A 23,607-nucleotide genomic window follows, 5' to 3' on the forward strand; every position below is an offset into this window, starting at 1 on the left:
TGTGGAAGACGCATTGGAGGGCAGATTGACATGTCCAGAAGGTCCGGGTACCACGTCCTCCTGGCCTAATCGGGGAAATTAGGACCATGAACTTCCCAAACGTTCACACCTTCCTGATCACTTGAGGAATGACAGAACTGGAGGAAAGGCGTACAGGAGTAGAAATTCCCAGTCCACCATAAACGCGTCCCCTATAGTTCCTCTTGGAGGAAATTCCCCAGAGGAAATGTGTGGGAACCTGTGCACTGCCTGCTCAGAGCGTCCGCCGCCGTGTTCTCCTCTCCGGCTAGGTGAACTGCCTACAGGGAGATTCCCTCTTGAATTGCCCAGTACCAGAGCTGCATTGCATCTCTGCACAGTGGTAGTGACCCTACACCTCCCTTGTTGAGGTAGTACATGGCCACGTGTTGTCCATCATTATCAGGACATTCTTTCCCCGTACAGAGGGCAGGACGGCCTTCAGAGCTAGTCTGATTGCCCTCAGCTCCAAATGATTGAGATGTAGTTTGGACTCCGATGGAGACCAACGGCTGCTGACTGTCAGATCATTGTGTGGGCTCCCCAACCTGTGAGTGAGGCGTCTGTTACTACTGTCATCTCCGGCCATGGTTGCCAAAATTGCTCTCCCTTCAGAATGTTGTCCTTGCAGACCCACCACAGAAGATCCTATGCGACCCTGCTTGGAACCTGTAAGGAACAAGTTACTTACCTGTTACTGTTGTTCACCAGCATGGGTCTGGCATGGATTCATATTCTCATGAATATTCCCCGTCAGGCTGGGAATCCTCGGTAAAGAGAAAATCAGTTTAATTTCTGAACGGTCTCTCTTCACAACCAATCACAGGTCTCTGGGTCATACTGCCCCCAGCTAATGCCTGCTCAATACCTAACCCCTCTTCTGGCAGCCATATTCAGATCTGGCAGCAAGTAAAGTGGCAGTAGGACCAAGAGAAGAGCTGCAGAGGGATAGGTGGGAGGGTTGAATGTGAATCCATGCCAGAACCGTGCTGGAGAAAACCAGTTACAGGTAAGTAACTTGTTGTTCTCCAGCATGGGGTCTGGCATGGATTCACATGCTCATGAATAAAAGAATACATAGCAGTATACACTTGCAAAACCACGGGCGGTGGCAAAGGCTCAACATTAAGCATTACATCCAAAACTCAACATTAAGCAATTCTTACCTCCTCACCAGGCTCACCTTAGGCGAACAGGTTGCGCAGCACTGCTTGGCCGACCCTGGACTCCTCCCTGGAGTCCCGATCGACGCAGTAGAATCTTGTGAAGGTGTGCGTAGACCTCCACGTAGCAGCCCTGCAGATGTCCAGCAGGGGCACACCAGACAGGAACACCGTAGTAGCAGCTCTGGTCGAATGGGCTCTCGGACGGCCAGGCAGCGGTCGGTTTACCAACCGGTGACAGTGCATGATGCAGCCGGAGAGCCATCTGGAAATGGAAGTCTTCGAGAGAGCCTTCCCTTGATTCACAGACCCAAAGTTCACAAACAGTTGGGACTTCTTCCGAAAAGTCTTTTGTGCGGTCCACTTAGAACTTCAGTGCTGTAGCTACATCCAGCGAGTGCAAAGTCCTCTCGGCCGGCCGTCGAAGGCGACGGGAAGAAAACTGGTAACACCAAGGGCTCGTTGAGGTGGAAGTCCGATGGCACCTTGGGCATGAAGATGGGGTGAGTCCTCAGCACCACCCTCGTGTCATGAAAAGTATGGAGGCTTGCAAGATAGGGCCTGGATCTCTCCCTCTCGTCGTGCGGAGGTGATCGCCACGAGGAACGCGGTCTACCATGACAGGAACTTCAGGGGCGCCGAATGCATAGGCTCGAATGGGCCCCCCCCCCCCATGAGCCTGGTCAGCACCACATTAAGCTCCCACGCCGGGGCAGGAGCCTTCACCGGCGGGAACGATCGAAATAGTCCCTTCATAAATTCCTTCACCAGGCGATGAGACCACAAGGACGCCCGTCCCGTAGTCCTGGTATATCGGGAGATGGCAGCCAGATGTATTTTGATGGAGGCGTAAGCCAGTCCAGCTTTGGCCAGCGACAGTAGGTGCAGCAGTACTTGAGGGGCCGTAATCTGCAGAGGGTTAATCTTCTGTGCACGGCACGAGACAGAGAACCTCTTCCACTTATGACCGTTACACTTCAGAGTTGAGGATGCTCTGGCTTTTGCAAGAACCTCTCTGCAGTCAGCCGGGATATCGTACCCTCCAAACTCTAGTGCTGCAGGAGCCAGGCCTGCAAGTTCAGCGACTGTGGGTCGTAATGGAGAATGGCGCCCCCTTCTCTGGAGAGAAGATCCGCATCTGCCGGCAGCTTGACTGGTGGGGACGTTGACAAGTCCAGAAAGTCCGGGAACCAGATCTGCCTCGACCACGCCGGTGCGACGAGGATCATTCTGAACCTGGACTTCTTGAGCTTGTTGATGAGGCGGAGCAGCAACGGCAACGGAGGGAACGCGTATAGAAACAGGCCGTCCCAGGGGAACGAGAAAGCATCGCCCATGCTCCTCGGCTGCGGGAACCTGCTGGCGAACCTCTGGCACTTGGGAGTTTGTCGCCGTCACTAAAAGGTCGATCAGGGGTTTGCCCCATTGTCGAAAGAGCCGATCCACCTGGTCCTAACGTAGTACCCACTCGTGGCACGAGCGCAGCTCCCTGCTGAGTGAGTCGGCGATGGTGTTTTTTATTCCTGCCAAGTGGAAGGGAACCAGAAACATCCCCTGGGCGACAGCCCAGTGCCACAGATCCTGGGCCTCCTTGGATAGGACTGGGGATCTGGTGCCCCCCTGCTTCCGTATGTAGAACATTGTGGTGGTGTTGTTGGTAAAGAACCTCACCACTTTGTCCTTGAGGGACGGAAGGAACGACTTGAGCGCCCAGAACACTGCTCGGAGCTCCAGAATGTTGATGTGGAGAGACCTCTCCGGGAGCCAAAGGCCTCTTGCGTGGAGATCTCCGGTGTGGCCCCCCTAACCCTCCAGATAGGTATCGGTCGTCACGTCCCCTGAAACGCTGGGGTTTGAAAGTCCGTGCCTGTAGTGAGGTGAGCACGGGTACCCCACCATAGGATCGCCCGACGGAACTCCTCGAGAGGGATCCTGTCCGCGAAGCAGCCCGTTGCCTGAAACCAGCGGGCGTCGAGGAACTCCTGTAGCGGACACATCCGAAGTCTGCAAAAGGGTACAAGGTAGATGCATGAGGACATCATCCCGAGGAGGGACTTGATGGACCTCACCCTGGCCACGTCCGTGGCTAGCAGACGCCGCACCTTGCCCAGGATGGTCTTGGTCCTCTCCTCTGACGGGGAGGCTAATTGCCCCACTGTATCGAGCTTCGCTCCCAGAAACAGTGCTACTTGCGATGGAACCAGGTGGGATTTGGGGTAGTTGATGGCAAACCCCAGTTCCGTGAGCAGCCGGACGGTCCTCGCTGTGTGTTCGACGGCGAGTTCCTTTGTCCTTGCCTGGATTAGCCAGTCGTCCAGGTAGGGGTAGAGGTGGATCCCCTGCAGGCACAGCCACGCCGCCACTGGTGCCAGGCACTTGGTGAATACCCTGGGTGCCGGCTTTAATCCGAACGGTAGGGCTCTGAATTGGTAGTGACGTCCCTGAACCACGAACTTGAGAAACTTCCTGTGCCCTTTTAGAATGGGGATGTGGAAGTAAGCATCCTCCAGGTCCAACGACGATAGGAAGTCGCCCTCCTCCAGCTGTCCCAGCACGTGCTGGAGGGTGACCATCCTGAATTTCTGCACCTTGATGTATTTTTTTTAACCGACGCAAGTCCAGGATGGGGCGCCAACCGCCTGTCTTCTTTCTGACGAGGAAGTACCTTGAGTACAGTCCGGAGCCCAGGAGCCTCCTGGGGACAAGCTCGATGGCACCTTTGTTGAGCATCGCCCTTACCTCCAACAGCAGTTGAGGGACGTGATTCTCCTTCCTGGCCACGGGAGGAATGCGAGGGCACTTAATTCCAGCGAGTGCCCGTTGGCCAGGGTGTCCAACACCCAACAGTCGGTGGAGATGGACTTCCACACACTGACGAACTTCGTCAGCCGGCCTCCCACTGGGGTGCTTCGGTGGGGGCCCGACGACACGGCCAGGTCAGTCTTGCTTGGAAGCGGCCTTGCCGCCTTGGCCTCCTTGGTGACGACGGCAGGATCCCCCTTGCTTGCTGCGACCTCTGAAGGCCTCCTGGGAAGAGGAGCGGGCCGCCTGGCGGTAAGCGGAGGAGCCACCGCTGGATCCTTTGGAGGCACCCTGTCTGCCTCCGGAGCGCCGAAAGGGCCGTCGTTGTTGAAGTACCCCTAGGGCCCGGGCCGTCTCTGAGTCGGTCTTGATGGCCTGCAGAGACTCATCCACCGCCTTACCAAAAAGGTTGTTGCCGTCGAACGGCATGTCCAACACTCTGGTCTGGATGTCCTGGCGAAAGTCGGTCGCCTTGAGCCATCCTCGTCGTCGGAGGCAAACTGTTGCCCAGTTGGTGAAATCCGGTATCGGCAATGTCAGTTGCCACCGTTATGGCGTGATCCGACGCCACCTCGCCTTCCTGCAGAATTTCTAGGGCCTCCGCCCTCTTGTCATCCGGTAGGAAGTCTAGCAGGGGAGCCATCTTGAACCAGAGCTCCCTGTCGTAGCGGGCCACGATCGCTAAGGCATTGGCCGCCTTAATCGTCATCACCGCCGACGAGATGACTCGTCGTCCCATGGAGTCCAACTTCTTGCCCTCGCTGTCCGGCGGGGAAGTGGAAGTTGAAGCTTTCTTCTTAGACGCTGCCGAGATGGCAGAGTCCGTCGTGGGCTGGGCCCTGAGGCACAAGGGGACGGCATCGGGGACTCGGTACTTCTTCTCGTACCTGTCCCTCTTGGCGGGTGTCGTGGAAGGGTCCTTGAGGACAGCAAGCCCCTCGTCCCAGATGTCGTCGAGCAAAGGCACCGTGAGGACCGTCTTCCTCTTGGCCTCTCATCGTTGGTAAAGAAACCCTTCCTTTTTTTGTTCTTCAGGGCAGAGCTGGAAGAGTTTGGATGCCCTTGTTATCGTCGGCTGGAGAAGCCCGAGGGGGAGGGAGAGGGGGGGGGGGGGGGGGTGATGACGGGATGTCTGCTGTGTCATCGCCGCCATCGTCGTCCGTCCCCGACGCTGTATCCTCTCTAGGGTCCGGCGAGGGGGATGAGGGGTCCACAGGCCTCACGGGCACGAAGGGCAGAGAGGGGTGGACTCTTATTTATTTATTTAAATTTATATTGCGCGCAAGCAGCCCAGGGGCATTGAGGCGCTGTTACTTGCATGAGCTTAGTTACAGGCATGGTATCAGTAATTGGCATATTACAGATAGGATACCTTACAGTTTATGCGGTTGGTCAATACAACTTAAGCAGTGGGTCCTATGGTTGCTATTCATGCTGCTGCGAGGGACCTTATGAGAAGAGGGTGGTTTTCATTGCTTTGCGGAAGGCGAGGAGGGAGGGCTCACTGCCAATGGTGGGAGGTAGGGCATTCCAGTGAGTGGGTGTGAGATAAGGGAAGCTGGATCCACCTGCTCTGGATCTTTTTACTAGTGGCACAGAGAGCATGTTGGTGTAGGGTGAGCTTGTTGGTCTTGTAGAGGCGACGGAGTGGATTCTTTGTGAGAGGTAGTCGGGGACAGTGAGATGGATGCATTTGTGTGTCAGTGTAAGTGCTTTGAAAATTATTCTCTCCTTTATTGGGAGCCAGTGGGCTAGTTTTCTGGCTTCCGAGATGTGGTCCCTTTTGGCAATACCTTGGGCTGCTCAGAGAGCACTATTCTGGATGACTTGTAGCCTCTCCAAATTTCTTTTTGAAGTTCCTAGGAAGAGTACGTTGCAATAGTCTAGCCTGGAGCCGGTGATGGCTCTGGCTATGTTTGTGCAGTTCTCTTTGGAGAGGAAAGCCCTGACTGCGTTGTTCAGCTTAGCATGATATGCGGCTGAGGAGGCAATGGCGTTGACTTGTCTGTCCATGGAAAGGTTAGAGTCTAGATAGACTCCAAGAGTTTTGACTGAGTCTGAAACAGGTATTTTGATGGTGTCGATGGTGAAGTGACTGAATTGGGAGTCAAGTTTTTTTAGCGTTTCAGGGGAACCTGCCAGTAGGAGTTCTGTCTTGTCAGAGTTGAGGCATAGTCCATTGTCTGCCATCCAGGCTTGGATGGTGTTGTAGAGGTTGTTAAGGGTCATGGAGTCAGTGTCGTAGTTGCCTGTGAGGGTAAGGAGGATCTGGGTATCGTCCACGTAGTTAGTGTAGGATATACCCATAGCGTCGAGGATGAGGAAGAGGGGTCGTGTGAAGATGTTGTAGAGTGTGGGGGAGAGGCATGAGCCTTGGGGCACGCCAAAGAGTATGATAGTGGGTGAGGCAGAGGCTAAGTCAGAGAATACTTGCATGTTTCTGTCTTGTAGGAAGGTGGTGATCCATGCTGTGGCGTCAGGGAAGAACTTGGCAGTGGAGGAGAGATGATGGCATAGGACGTCATGATCTACGAGATCGAATGCTGCAGATAAGTCAAGGAGTAAGAGAAGAACTGGTTTGCCCATGTCGCTGGCATCGTCCATTTGGTTTTTCAGGTCAAGTAAGGCGGTTTCAGTCCCATGTCTCGGGCGGAACCCAGATTGGCGGAGTCCCAGGAGTTTGTTTTCTTTGATGAAGTGCTGAACCTGCAGATAGGCTGCTTTGTCCAGTATTTTGAGGAGGAAAGGGACAGTGGTGATGGGTCTATAGTTGTTGGGGGAGGTGGGAATCGAGAGTTGGTTTTTTTAAGAGGGGGCGGACCCATGCTTCCTTGAGGGAGGTGGGGACTTTCCCTGTTGCGAAGGAGGCATTAACAAATGCTGTCAGGAAGGGAGCAAGCGCTTCAGTGCAGTCCTTGATGAGAGTGGCTGGGCAGGCATCACCTTTACAGTTGGATGGTTTGATGTTTTTCATTATGTTAATGATGTCCTTTTCCTGTATGGATTTGAAGGAGAAGGGTTGGGGAGGGTCTTGGGCTGGTGGTGGGACAGGGATATGAGTATTGGGCAGGGCTTGTTTGGTAGCTAGTATTTTGCTTTGAAGGCGGCTCAGTTTCGTTAGCATTGCCGTTTGAATTTCTTCGCACCAGGCTTTGTCTTTGGTGAAGTTCTGGGGGGTGGGAGTAGGAGTCTCTAGCTCCCTAAAAATTGCAAAGATTTCTTTTGTGCTGGATTGGGCTTCCGAAATTCTGGATTCAAAAGATTTGGATTTTGCCCGGGTGATAGCTTTTTTGTACTCCGTAGAGCAGGCTTTAAAGATCAGTTTGTCTTTGTCAGTGTGGGACGTTTGCCACTGAGTAAGTGCTGCCTTTTTCTCGTTTCGGAGTGCGAGCAAGTCTGGGGTGAACCAGGAGTTAGAGTGGGTGGTGGGTTTGTGTTTACGGGGTTTTAGTGGGGCAATGGAGTTGATAGCAACATCATTGGTTGTTGCGAGAGTTTCTGGGTCCGTGGAAAAAGGTGGTCTGAAGGCTGGGCCTTGGAGGAAGGGCAGTAGTCTTTCCTTAGTGAGCTGGCGGGAGCTTCTTGTGAGGCAGGGTGGTAGGGGTTGGGGTGGCGGGGTAGAGGAGCTGGTGGTGAGGATGCTAAATGTGATGATATGGTGGTCAGACCATGGGGTAGGAGTGTTTCCAGTGACGATGAGTGGGCAGTTGTGCTGAGCAATCCAGTCGAGTGTTCTGCCCTGAGTGTCCGTTGGGCTAAAGATGGTGTTCTTATAGCCTAGTGTTGTTAGGGCTGAGTCAAGGGATTTGGCTGCTGGGTCCTTTTTATCCTGGAGGCCTAGGTTGACGTCCCCAAGGAAAATGGCTTTCGAGTGTTTTTTGAGGTTGTCAGATAGAAGATGGATGAGGGAGGCTTGGAAGTATCCTATTGGGCCAGGAGGGCGATAGACAATATGAGCGGCAATGGTATAGTTGGGGGAGAGGATAATTTTGACTTGGAGGTAGTCGTTGTTGTGTAGGGATTTTTCTACCTTTCTAATACTATAGCAGTCCTTAGCGATGATTGCGACACCTCCACTTTTAGAGGGGCGATCTTGTCTGGTAATGGAGTAGCCAGAAGGGAGTGCCAGGGAGAGCACAGGCCCAGAGGCCTCGTGTAACCAGGTTTCTGATATAATGAGCAGGTGAAGGTCATGGGTGGTTATGAGGTTGTGGATGTCTAGAGCGTGGGCGCTGATGGATCTAGCATTATCATGGCGCATTTGAGGTGGGGTTCTGTGACGGCTAGGGAGGGGTCTGTGGGAGGAGAGGGTGAGGTGGTGGGCATGGTCGGTGTGGAGCTGGGGGCTCCGGTGGTGTCATGGTGGGGGGCAGTAGAGGAATTGCATATCACACATTTAGCACTGGGGGGCGCAGTTTTAGAGGTGGTGGGCACAGGTGAGATCACATTTGGCACAATAGCATTCACAATGTGGGTAGAAGAATTGCATATCACACATTTTGCACTGGGGGGCGCAGTTTCAGTGGTGGTGGGCATAGGTGAGATCACATTTGGCACAATAGCATTCACAATGGGGGTAGAAGAATTGCATATCACACATTTTGCACTGGGGGGAGCAGTTCCAGTGGTGGTGGGCACAAATGGGGAGAAATTGCGGGTAGAGGTGGTACAATTAGGGGTGGGGTGGAGTGTATCATTTGCTACTGTATTGGGGGTAATTGTGAAGGTTTTTGGCTTTGTGGTTAACCGTCTGAGTATGGCCATGTAGGTGGGTGGGGTGCGAGATACGGGAGCATAGCCGCGCATTGCGGATGTTTGTGGGAAGGGGATTGGAGCTGATGGTGGGCTCTATAGTGCGAGCACGTAGTCTGAAGCTCCTGGTGGACAAGTCTTGGTGTAGGAGGAGATGGCAGTGGGCAAGCTCCTTACCTCTGTGACGTTGCATAGTATCGTGGCAAATGGCAGATGAGCAGCAAAGAGCTGCAAAGAGGAGTGCAGGCCTTGTCCTCTGGCCTTCTCCTCGCGGCTTCGCCTGGCGGTGAGCCCCGTCTCCCTTTATGGTGGGGGGGGGTGGAGCCGGCAGGGCGGGATGCCGTATCAGGCTGCGGGCCGGAAGAGGCATGAATTTGGCGGGAACTTCAAAAGATGCTTTTTGAAAAGCATTGGTGTTGGTGATCATGCCTTCCATGGTGGGGGCCTCTGAAATGTGCGCGAGACACGCTGCATCAGCTGGGGCTCCGAAACGAAGATTAGATGCTGCAGACAGCTGATCACGCTCAGCTGATGGAGGCACTCGCAGCGGAGCTGCAAAGAGGAGTGCAGGCCTTGTCCTCTGGCCTTCTCCTCGCGGCTTCGCCTGGGGGTGAGCCCCATCTCTCCTCCGCTTGTTCGGAGGGTTTCCCCGACGGGCCTGGTTCTGGATCCTCCATCGGGGTCCGTGGTAACCTCGTCCTTATCTCGATACATAAGGATTGGATCGCCAACAAAATGGCTGCCAAGCTATCCTGGGGCTCGGGTAATGGCTGAGACGGACGGGATGGCCGCTCCACTGGGCCCTCTTCATCGATCACGTCAGCGGGGACCGTCCCCTGGGATCGAACCTTCTCTAACCTCTCGTTGAGGCCTATGAACCTCTCGTTGAGGCCCTTCTGGCTTCCACCAGCTCCTCCACAGAGGCTGATTCCGAGTCTGTAATGGCCACCGCCCCCCCCCCCCTCTTTTTCCGCCGGGGACTTCACAGGGGTCTCAATGGGCTGGAAAGAGGATTCCCTCCGCAGTGGCCGGGATACTCTGGGCCCAGATGCCGTTTCCATTGGCGTAGTCTCAGCCGGCTTCGCCAGGGTCGCAGCGACCACTTCGATAGAGGCCTTTGCCGGCTGGATCAAAGCCCTCACCACCTTAGGTGCGTCCTGGGCCTTCACCTGGGGGGGGGGGGGGGGGGAGGTAAGCCCCTCGCTCCCCTTTGGAGATCGACCGGGGCCGCTCCAGCAGCTTACCCGGGTTCTCGGACTTCCTCTTCCCCGAACCAGAGCGCTGGCTCGTGGTTGAACGTGCTGGGAAAGTCGCGCCCTGCCTGTCAGCCGAAGAGCCCGACCTTTCGGCGCTCCCGGTGCCCGCGGACTCGCGGTGCTTGGCCTTCTGTTGGGCCCCTGCCGTCGGGGCGCCCTCACAGGACTTAGAAGCCCGCTCAGACTTTTTCTTCGCCTTCTCACCTGCTGTGCCCTTCTCCAGCCAGGTGGCGAGGCGGGAACGACGATCTTGTTTGGTCTGTTCCGAAAGGTTCTTGCAGAAAGCACAGTCCTTCTCCACTTGCGTCTTGTCCTCATGAAGGCAGTAGAGACATTGCAAATGCTCATCCTCCTTGAAATCGTTTTGTCATCCGCATCCAGGGCAGCACCTGAACAGCTTGATCCGGGCGTTGAGCTTCCCTTGTCCTGGGCCATGTCCGTTGAGGTAGGCCGCAGATCTTCCGGAATCCTCCAAGAAGCGTAAACTCGACGAAAACTTCACCCTTGAGGGTCATAGAAGAATTCCGAAACGGGTCCCCGTTATCGGAAGTAGAAACAGTGGAGCTTGAGGCTCGATTAACCGAAAAAATTAGAAAAACTCCTGAAAAAAGTTTGAAAACGCAGCAAAAACTCGAGAGCTAAAGCACGAGGACTCCCAACACTTGAGCGTGCGGTAAAAATATGAGGATGGCTGCCAGAGGCGGGGTTTAGGGAGAGGGCAGTCATTGACTGGGGGCAGTATGACCCAGAGATCAGTGATTGGTTACTACTAAGAAAGACAGATCAGAAACGAAACTGATACTGATTTTTTTTCTTTACCGTGGATTCCCAGCCCGACGACAGGGAATATTCATGAGCATGTGAATCCATGCCAGACCCCATGCTGGAGAATAGGTCCAACATCTTTCCTGAGAACTGGGACCATTGAGTTCTTAGAGCCCATTGAAAAGATCTCTTCTCAGGCGGGCCTATGGCACCAGAAAAATGCAGGATGCCATGAGGCTGAGCAACCTCAATCGAATGCCGGGAGACAATGGGCATTTTGAAATTTGGTGACCATCTGAAGAATGTCTTGCGCCCTCGCCTGGAGTGGCAAACTCTTTCCCAAGGATGCATCAAGAAAAGCTCTGATGAATTGGATTTTCTGAGGTGTCGTTATATGGGACTTCTTGTAATTGAGGGAGAAGCCCAGTTTGAAGGGAGTGGTGTGTGACATTGTGATGATGTAGGACTTGTTTGGGAGAATGTGCCCTGATTAGCCAATCATCCCGGTAGGGGTAGACATGAATCCCCACTCTCCTGAGAATCGCTTCGCTGCCACCACCGGCATCAGTTTGGTGAAAACCCTCAGGCGGAGGTCAGCCCGAATGGTAGAACTAGAAATTGATAATGAGAACCACCAACTGCGAACCATAGGTATTTTTCTGTGCTCGAGATGGATTGCCACAAGAAAATAAAGCATCCTGAAGGTCAAATGAAACCCACCAATCCTGGAGTTGGAGGGCCTGAAGGATCTGAGAAAGTGTGACCATCTTGAACTTGTCCTTGCCGAGACTGTTTCAAGTATCTCAAGTCCAAGATGGGTCTCGGTCCTCCGTCCTTCTTGGGTATTAGGAAATAAGGGTAATACCATCCCTTGTTCCTCTCCGCTACAGGCACTGATTCTATAGCGCTTTTCTCTAGCAACGTTACAATAACCTGCACAAGGAGCGGATCTTGAATCCTCAAAGAGTGGTTCCCCAGCAGATTGTTCTGAGGTCTCCGTATAATAGGAAGGCAGTAACCGTGGGCTATGTTTCCAAGGCCCAAGCATCTGAAGTAATGTCTCGCCACACTTCTAGATGCTGAGACAGTCTGCCCCCCACTGGTGAACTAGGACTCAAGACCTCAGAGAGGTTGCAGCGGCAGATGGTAAAGAAGCTGCTGCTTGAGCTGGCTTTGCACTCCTTCCTCGTCCCACCACGAGGAAATCTTGTTTGGCCCCTTTGACTGGCCATTCCTCTCGCCCTTCCAACTGAGAAGCAGTAGCGACAAGATCTACCCCTCCAAGGTTGTCCATTAGGTCGAAAAGGCTGAGGTTGCCTAATAGCGGTGCCTAAACATTTGGCTGCCACCTTCGAGGTCTGCAACTTCTCAAGACTCTCGTCGGCCTTCTTGCCAAAAAGGTGAGACCCGTCAAAGGGCATGTTGAAAAGCCTTGCTTGCACATCCGGTGCAAAACCAGACTTCCGAAACCACGCAAACCTGTGCATAAGAGTGCTGGTAGCCATTGCTCTGCTGATGCTATCAGCAGAATCCAAACCTGACTGAAGAGACTTGCACATGGCTTCTTTGCCGTCTTGAACTATGGCTAAGAACCCATCTATTTCATCCCCTTCGGGAATGTGCATTCCCATAGAATGAACGTAAACTTTGCGAGGGCACATGTGGAGTTGGCAGATACTCCCTGCGGAAAGCACCTTCCTTGCCCATCCATCTACTCGTTTGTCCTCCCTAACTGGAGGGATGGTTGGGTACAGCGCTTGCTTAGATGTACAAATTGCTGCCTGCACCACCAGACTCTGTAGTGGGATGTTTCGACAGGTAGTCTGGGTCACTATTGAAAGGGCAGTACTTCTTGGTCAGGATTTTATTAACAGCTGGATTGGTCTCCGGTGTCTCCCAATTTGTCGCCACCCTTTTCTGCAAGGCAATATGAAATGGTAATATGGGATCTGACTGCGGAACTTTCGATTAGATCATCTTGTTCGAATGGCAAAGGAGCCCTACTACACCACACGTAGTCAACTACCTTTTACACGAGTTGCCTGTAGGATGCATCTGCATGCTCCCCAGCCTTTGGTCTCCCAAACTCCAACTCAGAGGTATCCACCCCACTTGCAATCTGTAGGTTATCAGAATTCTCTTAACCTTGCCTCCTCTGCAAGTGGTCTCTTTACTTTGCCTCCTCTGCAATAGAACTCTCAGGTACATTAGGCGTACCATAGTGGAGGTCAAACGGAGCATCTACATCTAACTGCTTATTTTCTTCATATATGGAAAAAAGAGACTTAAAATAAGTCTTTCCTCGGTAGTGGCACATAGGTTCTCAGCAATGGGAGAATTTGCAAACCATTGGTTCGACACTGAAGAGTCGTTGAAACCTTCTGCATTGGTGCCATAGGTTTTAATGGGGAGCTCAGCGCCAATGAAGGCGCAGCTGGCATCGATGCCTTTGGCATCTATGTCAACGGTTTGGGTGGCATCGAAGGTGCTACAGACGACCTCAACTTAGGCTTCTTGCTCAACTGACCCTTCGATGAGACTTCATCGGATCAAGGCCTCTCAATGTGAATTTGGCCTTTGTCCCAAGCTCAAGGGCGCACAGGATTTAGGTCGAGCCCTTTCCTTCCCGGCTTCTTTCAAAGGCGCAGTAGGAGCATGGCTTGGCGGCTTCCGTTTTTTTGAACAACTCTGCTCGGACACCGTCCCACTCGGCCGGAGTGGATTTTTTGGTTGGGCAAGAAACCATCTCAGGGGAAGCGGCCGATGAAGTCGACGAAGGCGACCTATGGTGCCTTCTCTTTGATGACGAAGAAGAGTGGTGGGAGCCACTCCTCGATCTCAACCACCTGGCCTTCTTCCTCCGAGTAGAGTCACGTCTCAACTCTTTGGTCGAAGGTTTCTTGGTGGGGGTAAGAGATTTAGGGATTCAGCCTACCTTCAACTTCCCATTTCGCTCCTTCAAGGCATGGACTGGCACTTGGAGCAGCCCGAGGTGTTATGGTCCGCTCCGAGGCACCACAAACAGATACGATGAGGATGGGTCATAGAGATTTTCGACCCACAATCGCGACACTTTTTGAACCCGGTCTTCGGGGGTTGTTGGTGTCGACGAAGAAGACATCTCGATTTTCCATCTCAATAATAACGAAGTTAGTGTCATTCTTCGAAGCTAAAGCTGTTGCGGAAAAACGGAACTGAAGTCAATGTGCGATGTGCGTGCTATATATGCCGTCGATGACATCATGCTCGAGGCAGAGGCCTTTGAGGGACATCGAGTCGACTCCATCGACAGAGAGCACTCTGCGTCGAAAAAGATTCCGAAGCAGCTGAAGCTGGATAACATATCAAAGATGAGGAATACGTAGGAGGACACAATTCATTTGAAATGGGCATTGGCAGCAAGTGTAGTATGGCAACGAGCAGCCTACCAAGGTCTCACAGAATTCAGTGATGATATTGTGTCCTGGAACACTTTGACACAAACCTTATTCGCAATAGGATAAGGAACTTCAGACTCAGGAATCCTTGTGGAACAAGTTGTTTTATAAAACTAGCTAATGAACAGGATAATCACAAACTATGCATAGAGGGGACATGTTGAATGGACAAGAAGGCACTGTTGGGGAGTTTACGGGAAGTGGGGGAACTAGGGATAAGTTGTTTGATAACATAATTTATATCACAAGTAAAATACAGGTTATGGTATGCAACAGTTCTGATGTAGCAAGACTGATAATTTTTTGTTCATCATTAAAAACAAAATTGTTTTAAACTTTTTTTTAAAATACAAGGAACGCACATAATTATCTTTCGGAGAATCAAGTTGATAAGTAAAGATGGAGAAGGAGTAAATCGAACAATGCTCTGAAGCACTTTATTGCATGATTGCCGGGCAGCAAGATGAAGCCCATCGGTATATACTGCTTTGGCGCTATATATTTTATTTGTTAATGTTCTTGCCTCTGAACTCATTTGAGGGCTGAGAAAACAGGACAGGATTGAAGATCTAGTACAAAAAAATACACTGGAAGTGTTAGTAGTGCTGATTGGCACCCCTGGAGGTCACATAACCCCCCCTCCCCAGGAAGAGCCCAAGGGCCGCCTTTCCTGGGGAATCTCACATGAAGGGAAAAGGTTCAAGCTGCAAGCTGCTAGCCAGTAATAAAAAGTCTCTTACCGCCTCAATTTTATACATACAGACAGCATACCATTTCTTACTTGCTAGTGGCGAGTGCAAATGTTGCACCTTGTCTCACATCACGTTGCAACTGTTTGTCTGCAGCCCTTTGACTAGCACCCCTGGAGAAAAACTAACAGTACTTCCCTGCACCATCTTCCCATAAAAATACCACACCTGGGGCAACCCAGGTGGCGAAGGTGCCTCCTGTTTGCCTGGCAGCCTAGAACAAGTCCTGGATCTGACTTCAGCAACAATCAGTTAAGAGAGGATACCACCTTTTCCCCCAGGCTTAGATAGAACTTGCAATGTATTCCTACGTGGTGTATCCTAATGACTCGCATCAAGGTTTGTGGGCCACTGCCTTTTAAGTGTGCTCTTTGTTGCCTCTCAGCAAGAGGTCTTATCAAAACACAAATTTATAAAAATGGGCTCCTGGAGAAACCCTATTCTGCCCAGGAGGGCTTCATGAGAAGCAAAAATACAAGTGAACGGGTCGGTGAAAACTGGTTCAAATCACCATTAGCACACAAAAATCGAGTACTGCACCTGGATATTTCAAATACTGGTTTTTATATGTATCAACAGTAGAGATCTGCACTCTGTTCACTGTATAAGTAATTTGACTTGATGTCTGTTGTCTTGTGTAAATTTGTATGACTTTACTCTGAAACCCATGATGTTCAGCACTACACCAAAAGCAATATACAAATAGATGCTGTTAAATATAAAAAGCAGTATTTGAAATATCCAGGTGCAGTACTCGATTTTTATGTGTTAATGGTGATTGAACAGTAAGGGGGTATACCAGTTTCACCGACCCGTTCACTCGTATTTTTGTTTCTTATCAATATATTTGTTCAATATTGCGCTCTATTTTTCTCTCCCAACTCGTTTCCCAGGAAGCGCATTGCATTATCTCCATATGGCACACTATTTGTGGATCACATCTGACAAATCTTTCAAGGATTACACTGTTCTATACTGTGACCTAGAGTCTCTAATGGATCTCAAATCTTGGCATAGCCATTGCTCTATAGTGTTCACATCTGGACTTCCCTAACAAAAAGGTGTAGCATGGTATTAAATACAGTTTCACACTAGGTATCCCTCATATTTCTGCATGGTCTCTTGTAAGGAAGGCATGGAATCCCCAGTAAGACAGACAAGTGACCACATTTCAGGAGTGTTTATTGATCTTCAAAAAGGGTTTGACAAATGCCCATCTAATCCTAAATGTAAAGATGGGCACAAGCTACAACCAAATAGTAATTACGCAGTCCTACTGGTGTCTTGTCAAAACAAAAAAGGGACTATACTAAAACCCTTTTTTTAAATAAACCCATTGCAATCCTTACTTCTAAATGCAAATAGTGTGGCAAACAAGGTTATGCCAAAGAAAAGTGTTCAAGAAATTATGTCAGGATATTCAGGCCGTTGGACTCTTCCCCACGCTTTCAGCACAGGACAAGGGGACACACTCTAGCTTAGCACAGTCTCTGACACGAGGGAACAGTTCAAACAACCATCAGGGCCTTCCGAGCCCAAGTCTCTTTGCCTTTCAAAGACTCTTCTTTCAGATGGCCTGATGCAACAAACAAAAAGTTATTTTCCTCTCAGGATTTTGAACGCTGTCAATTTCTCAGGTGATTCACTATTCACCTCGGATCCCACTCAGCTAGGCTCAGATGCTCCAATACAATGCTCATAGGATTTTCATGAATCCAGTTTCTCGGGTGATTCACAGTTCATCCCGGATCCCCCTCCGCCGGGCTCAGATCTGTTTCAACACAATGTTCAATCAAACAATCAGTCTCCCTCCACCGGGCTCAAACCACTTTTTAAAATTTACTTTAACACAAACTTGCTTCAACCAAAAGCTCTCATTTCAGGCTTGGACCAACTTTAATTTACTTTGTCATCATATTTCTTCATGCTATTAATATCAAAGACTTGATTGTGCACAGGATTTTGCTTGACCCACTGCAGGACCACTTCAATTCACAATCCTTTGTCACTCTTTCGCTTTTGCCATCTCTCAGTTGGTTACCTTACAGAAACCTTTGAATGATCACGCATCTGGTGTCAGACCACTCTGTGGTATTGTATCTTGGTTTCAAAGTTCAATCACTCATCTGTTGTCCAATTTTACTCACGTTGGTTATCACATGCGCTTCATACACTGTTTTCTTCCGTGTTCAACATACAATGTTGTTGCTTCAACACAGACAGGTCTGATATCAGCCTCCCCAACTCACTGGCTGTGTTGATTTCACTGACACTGCTTTGTTGTAGGAGCCAAGGACAATACCAAGGACAATACCACGGTAGTAGGCGATTCTTCAGTCTGGTTTCCTGGTATTACGCTTTCTATTCTCGAGGCTTTGTGAAAGTAACGGTTCTTCGTCTGAAAGGTCAAGGGCATTTCCCTCCTTGCGACCACATTCTGTTTTGCTGTCTTCCACCTCAGGTTAAATGGCCATCTTGGAACTGCTGCTTCCCTGTGTGCTTTGCCCCGCTCAGAGTGTGCTCACGTGGTCCACCTTTTATCTGTGTGGGGAAGTGTAATGGAAATGAGGTGTGCGTGATGGTCCGGAATTGCCCGACTATTGTATTGGGACATGTCAGGTGTACTGCTCGGGTGTTAAGTCTGTTTTCTCTCATAGCGAGTTGTCTGTGAGAGTGGTTGTGTTGTGAAAGAAGGGGGGGTATCCTTTCTTGTAGGATGGGATAAAGGTGTTACAGGCAAGCGGATACCACGTCTCACCATCCGTGGTCCCACTCCTCAAAGACCCCTCACCAAGTTGATCCTCCCACACTGGTCCACGCCCAGGCAATGGATCCAAAAGCGATGGCTGTGTTCTGGCCACCTGGATGACAGATCCCCAGGGACTAGCGGGTGATACACCTTCAGGTTTCTCACACTCTATATTGTACGCTGCTGTGTTCACATGCAAGCACCCTTGGGAAGCAAGCACACTGCATTGCTGTATTATGTCCAGCTGTGTCTCTTGTGTAGTATCCCTAAGAAACCCACTAGTCACCTTCTACTTTACCACCCTCACTCACCACAGGTTGACTAACGACACAACACAGGTGCCAAAACACTCTCCCTAAACACTACACTTTCCATACATCTCTTGAATCAACTTACAAACCTAACCAACTGATTTAAACGCCTCCACAAGTCAAATACTGGTGGTCTCCCATCGGGAAACGAAAAACACCTTTGGTGTACAAAACCCACCTAGAAAGTACTCTGGCACAGATTCCAGTCGCTCCTGGTTCTACACACACCAACAGCTAAGCACAACACCTGTATTCCCTATTCTCCCGTAACCAACCCACTCTCCCTTTTTCTTTCAGATTAACTAGAGTGCCTGAAGACCATTTCAATCCCAGCAGTGCTCGGTATAAAATTCTCCTAAAATAGTTTTATGGCCATAAAATGGAAACTGTATAGGTTATCAGAGGATTAACTTTTCAACCTCCCACGATCAACAACTCCCTAGTACTTTGAGGCTGCTAGAGGTTAAACATTATAACCACCAGAACACATTGTACTAAACGTTAATAAAGATATGTTTAGGAACTAATTCTGTGTGCATGCTCTTCCATTCTGGGCTGAATGTGTTTTTTAAGTTTCATTAGTTGCAAGTCAATAAAATTAGGTGTAGCAAACTTTAGCCTCGTCACAGACAAGGTCTATGGGGCTAGGTGAGGTGAAAGATTCTGGCTGGATGCAGGGCAGGGAGCACAGTCAGTACCTATAGGCCCAGGGTCTGCAACTTGTGGCTCTCCAGATGTTTTGCACTACCACTGCATGCTTCCTGAACAGCAAATTATGCTGGCAAATACTGTTAGCAGTTCTAGTCAAAACATCTACACAGCCAAAAGGGTTCCATGTGTTAATATCCCTGCAAAAATATCGCCATACAAGAATATCACCATATTTTGGCTGCAATTTTAAGCCATGGAACCTGTTGGGGGGGGAGGAGGGGGAGTCACCCCCGCAACTCCATGCTACTTATTCACCCGATTACGTCACCTTCGAGGGACATTGATTCGACCAACACACACCGCCCTCTGCCGAGAAGGTTTTTCCGAAGCTGGACGCGATTATCAAAGATAAGGAATACATTGGAGGACACAATTCGAAATATAGGTTTAGGTCGGTGGAAGGTAGCAAGCCATACAGTTTCTATCCACCAGGCTTACTGAGTTAATACGAGCATTTTGTTAGGCAGAAGGTCCTACCTGCATGAAAGTCATGGTGCTGTTGTCGATGGAATCACTAACTGGAGCCCTGGCACCTGTAGGCCTTCCCCAGTACCCTTCTGCCTGGGTTTGGTGATGTGACTATATGAGCGGCTGCCATTCCTGTTCATTACAAGCCTTCCTGGGGGTTCTGGTACCAACAGATTGTTCACACCAACTAACTGGCACAAACGTTATGGTTTGTTTAGGATACCAATGGAGTCTGTGTGATTCCTGTTCGGTGCTGGGCAGGCAGGGACAAGAGACACTGGCACCACTAGGCCCTCACCACCAACTGAAGTGCCATGGCATATTGGTCAGTGAAGCGATTATTCCTAATGGGAGTGGTTATAAGGAAGCAGACCAAGCACTCCTCAACTCACGTATATATCTGACGTACACAACACCAGATCACCTTCCCTGACATTCTATATACTAGCCCATGACCTCCATGTGTCACACACAAAAGACACGTACACTGACCACACCATGTAATGAATAATATACATAACACTGCTCGCACTATAGTATCAAACGTGAGGTCACCCTCGTAATTGCAAATATATAGACCAATAGGCTTCCATTTCTATCGCATTAATTGCTGCATTTTTTGCATAAACAGAAAAACATCAATAAGTGAAATCCTGCGGTGAATAGGAGATTTCAAGCAACGGCCCCTCCTACTCTAAGCCACAGACTAAGGACGCTCAATACTGTCAAAAAAAATGAAAAATGTATCTAGCATTAAAGGAAAACGGGAAGGAGGAGGTGTCAGTCTGAGTACGAAGATGATTTGCGCATTTCATCTCCATCCGTACATCGCCGCCCCACACACGGCACCAGAGCGCCCTCTCTCCCCCAACAAATACATACTATGTACCACAACATGCACTGCTTGTTATATGTCGCACATGATTATAGTTCTAGTGGCCCCTAGCTTCCTGGAACCCCAATGGATTTCACAGTAGTGTAACACCAAGCTGCCAGCTGTTCAAGAAACCCAAATATAGCGCGGTACGGGACCCACTATGAAGCCAGGACTGCCTCTGTCTTCAAATCTCTACCCACACAACCAGCTTTACACCCATTCCCATTTCACAAAGCGGTGAAGGAGCCCACACTCAAAATGCCAATGCTGGACACCCCACATAAAACACTGGCTTATCTCTCCCCCCCCCCCATCCAACTGCAGAGTTAACCCCAAACACAGGCCCCACAGCTCTCCGGCACCCAAGCATACGTATGCCCATAATACTTCTCACTAGTAGCGGTGCAGAAAGCTTACCCTCCTCCACCCCCCCCCCCCACCCCAGAAGCGTGGGACCTTCCACAGGAAATCCAGTTGTCAGCCAAACCCCGATCCCAGAAAGAGCTCCGATTGAACCTGCGCCGCCCTACCACCAAAGAGCACAGAATCCACACACTCGCTGAGAAGCAGCTCACACGGGACCTCCCAACGCTACACACCAAATTCACAATACAATCACTGAAATACACGGTATCTCCCACACTGTACTATAAAACGACCACCAACCGCGTGTTTCTACTCCCCACCCACGGCTTCTCAAAACAGAAACCCAACCCAAACATCGAAATATACTGGATCTCCCAACTCCACATCAGCGGTATACAAAATACCTCCTACGACATACAACTGTTTACCCCCCCCCAAAGCACAGAGGGCCTCGCTATACAGTGATCTACCCAGCTATGGATTGAATCCCCAAACAGACACCCAACTATAGACGCCGAATTACATGAATTGCATACCGACACCATTCTGTACTCTGCGCCCCATACAGACACCCACATTTACATGTGCACTGCGTCCACGCAGCTCCCACCCGCGACTGTGCAGCAGCCCCAATATAGGACCCCAATTCACCCCAGTACCACCAACCGCTGACAAGTCATAGCTGTATAACACAAAACACAGGAAGCGATACATCAGAAACAGATGCCCCCAACGCCCCCCCCCCCCCCAGGAACACCCCAAAGCAGCTTAACCAACACCACCAAGGACCGAAGCACCCCCTCCCGTAGCATCAGGTCGAGTACGTACAGAAACCCCAAACATCAAAGCAACGTCAACAGTACCGAGCACGGACGTCCACCAGTAGCTCCATAGTCACGAAGTACCCCCTCACCTAGCTTGAACCTAAGGCCGGTTTTAGCTCAACCCCCTTCTCGGGATGGTGTCCCCCTCCACTTAGTCTGCGCCCCATCCCGGTACCCCACTGCCCCTCCCCCTCCCCCGCAGCTCCAGGTCACTTCCTGTACCTTCCCGTTTCCTGAAACACCGTTTCCTTCTTTCCCCATAAATGTGCCCTCTATTTTTCCCCCATTTGTTTGTTGTACGTTTCCTGCGGCTCCCACTGACCTGCTGTCTGCAAATGGATCCCTTCTCCCTCCTCCTGCCACCCCAACCCCCTCTCCACCCCCCTTCCGCTCCCAGCCCTGACTGCCTCCATTCACTACAAAAGCTCTTGTGCTCCTCTCTCCCAGGCAAGGAAGCTGAAGCCGTCCCCCAACCCCCACTCACCGAGGACACCCCCACTCCAGGAAACTGGGGGGAAAAAGTTAATTCTCCCCTTCGAACACATACATCCCAGCTCCCCCAACCCCTGCACCTGCTCCCAAAAACTTCAGCCACGACCGACAAATAAAGCACAAATATATCCGCCGCCCTCCCCTGTACCCCATCTTTGCTCACCCAACCCCGCCGGGGCCGATGTACCGTGAGGATGAGACGGAAAGTACTCACACTCAGGCCCAGATGAAGGCTGCCCTGCTCCCAGCTCTGCTCAGGGACAAGGCGCTGGAGCTTCTGCTGCTTTTTTTTTTTTTTTTTTTTTTTTTTTTTTTTTTTTGCTTGAATTAAACACAATTTAAAAAAAAAGAGGGAGGGAGCTGCTCCTGCTCTCATTGTGCTCCCTGCATTCAGCAGCAGTACATTTGCATTTTTCAGGCCTTTTCATCAGATCTCACTGGGGGCTTTTATTGAAAGAGCAGCTCAGAGCCAGGAATGCTGGGAGGGACTGGGCCCTTTTTCTTTCAAAACTGTGGGTTTCTTTCATTTTTTTTTCTCTCTCTCGTCCCCCTTCCTTTTTTGGCAGGACCGGGGAGTTTTATTTTGATTTTTGTTTTGGATAATTGTTTACAATAATACATAATATTATACTATTATTATTTAGTGATTATAACTGGAAAACGCCATTAAAGGAAAACCGATTGATTCCCGTGATAAGCGACTAAGGAGGCAGACAGAGAGCACAATTTTGAGTGATCTCTGTGAACATTCCTGGGGGGCTTCGGTGACACTCGAGTTTGGGTTTCTTCTTGTTTTCAACAGCTTTGCGTGGGGCGCGTTTTACACACACAGGCTGATGATTTGGGCAGAAAGAGCTGAAATGGAAATGCTGTCCTTTTTTTTTCTTATGCATATTTGTATTTACGAAGGTTTATGGGTGGGTAGACGGAATGACAAGCAACGAGATAGATACTGGATACTGATGTATATAGACACATGAGCATATATATTAATAGATAACGAACGACAGGAGGTTGCATACAGTAGATAGAGCAATAGATGGTGCGAAATAAAGGAATATATACTCTGAACAATAGGCAAATAAATACAGACCGCGACTGAGCGATAGCAGCATACAGCAGTGCACAGATAGCGCAATAAGTATTTTAGTTTTTCTACAAAGCAGTTGTCTTCAAACTGGGTGAGGGGCCTCATGGGAGCACGAAGGAAGTCTAGGGTGTGTGGGGGGGGGGGGTTATGATGACTATTTAACATCATAAAACAACGATTATGATGGCTGCTTTTAATAGAAAATATAAGTAGAAAATCTGCTTACCTTTTAAGGAGCCTGGGGCCCCTGGACATCCTTTGGGCCCCCTAAAGGAACCAATCCTGCCCAGAGACAATATTTTTACTTGCGAGGTGTGACGTCCCCGTAGTGTGCAGCGCATGCGCAAGCCTCGTTCCCGGGTCGCGCATGTGCAGAGCAATAAACGGCGCCCGTGCGGCAGTTCCCGCCGGGACGCGGACCAGGCAACAAAGCGTCCCGCGTCGTCCTTGCATGTGTGTACGGTGTGCGTGTGTGGATGCAGGCGTGAGTGCGGGTCCTTACCCCGACCATCTGGGGTGAGGATACAACAACTGGCGACGAGGAGGAGCGCCACGATTACGCTCATCCCGACACGCACCGAACGTCAGATCAGCGGTGCTGCGTATCGTGGCATGACACGGACCCGGCGTGAACGCCACGATTGAGCAACAGTAGCGGCCTGCACAGGTGCTCGTGCGCTGTTGCGCTTCTGCCTCACGGCAAATTTTTGGAACCCTGGTCGTTCCCACCCACCTGGGGACGACCCTCAACTGTGACACAAAAAGGAGTGGCCAAGA

At 50.5% G+C, this 23,607-nt stretch overlaps 1 protein-coding gene across 5 annotated transcripts in view; it reads right to left on the minus strand.

The window, feature by feature from the left end:
• The window catches only part of ZNF219 (zinc finger protein 219), a 584,109-nt gene extending 562,048 nt beyond the window's left edge, over positions 1–22,061 (minus strand). The window contains exon 1 of one of the 5 annotated variants that reach the window (XM_069633700.1): positions 21,955–22,061. The gene's annotated coding sequence lies outside the window, so the exon portion shown is untranslated. Of the gene's footprint in view, positions 1–19,190; positions 20,334–21,287; positions 21,404–21,570; positions 21,596–21,903 lie in introns of those variants that run through there. The other 4 variants (XM_069633701.1, XM_069633705.1, XM_069633702.1 and 1 more) reach the window with 4 other exon arrangements.
• Positions 22,062–23,607: the final 1,546 nt, after the last annotated feature.

The sequence above is a fragment of the Ambystoma mexicanum genome, chromosome 13 (genome assembly GCF_040938575.1).
Source record: "Ambystoma mexicanum isolate Mex_15411 chromosome 13, UKY_AmexF1_1, whole genome shotgun sequence".
Classification (NCBI taxonomy): Eukaryota; Metazoa; Chordata; class Amphibia; order Caudata; family Ambystomatidae; genus Ambystoma; species Ambystoma mexicanum.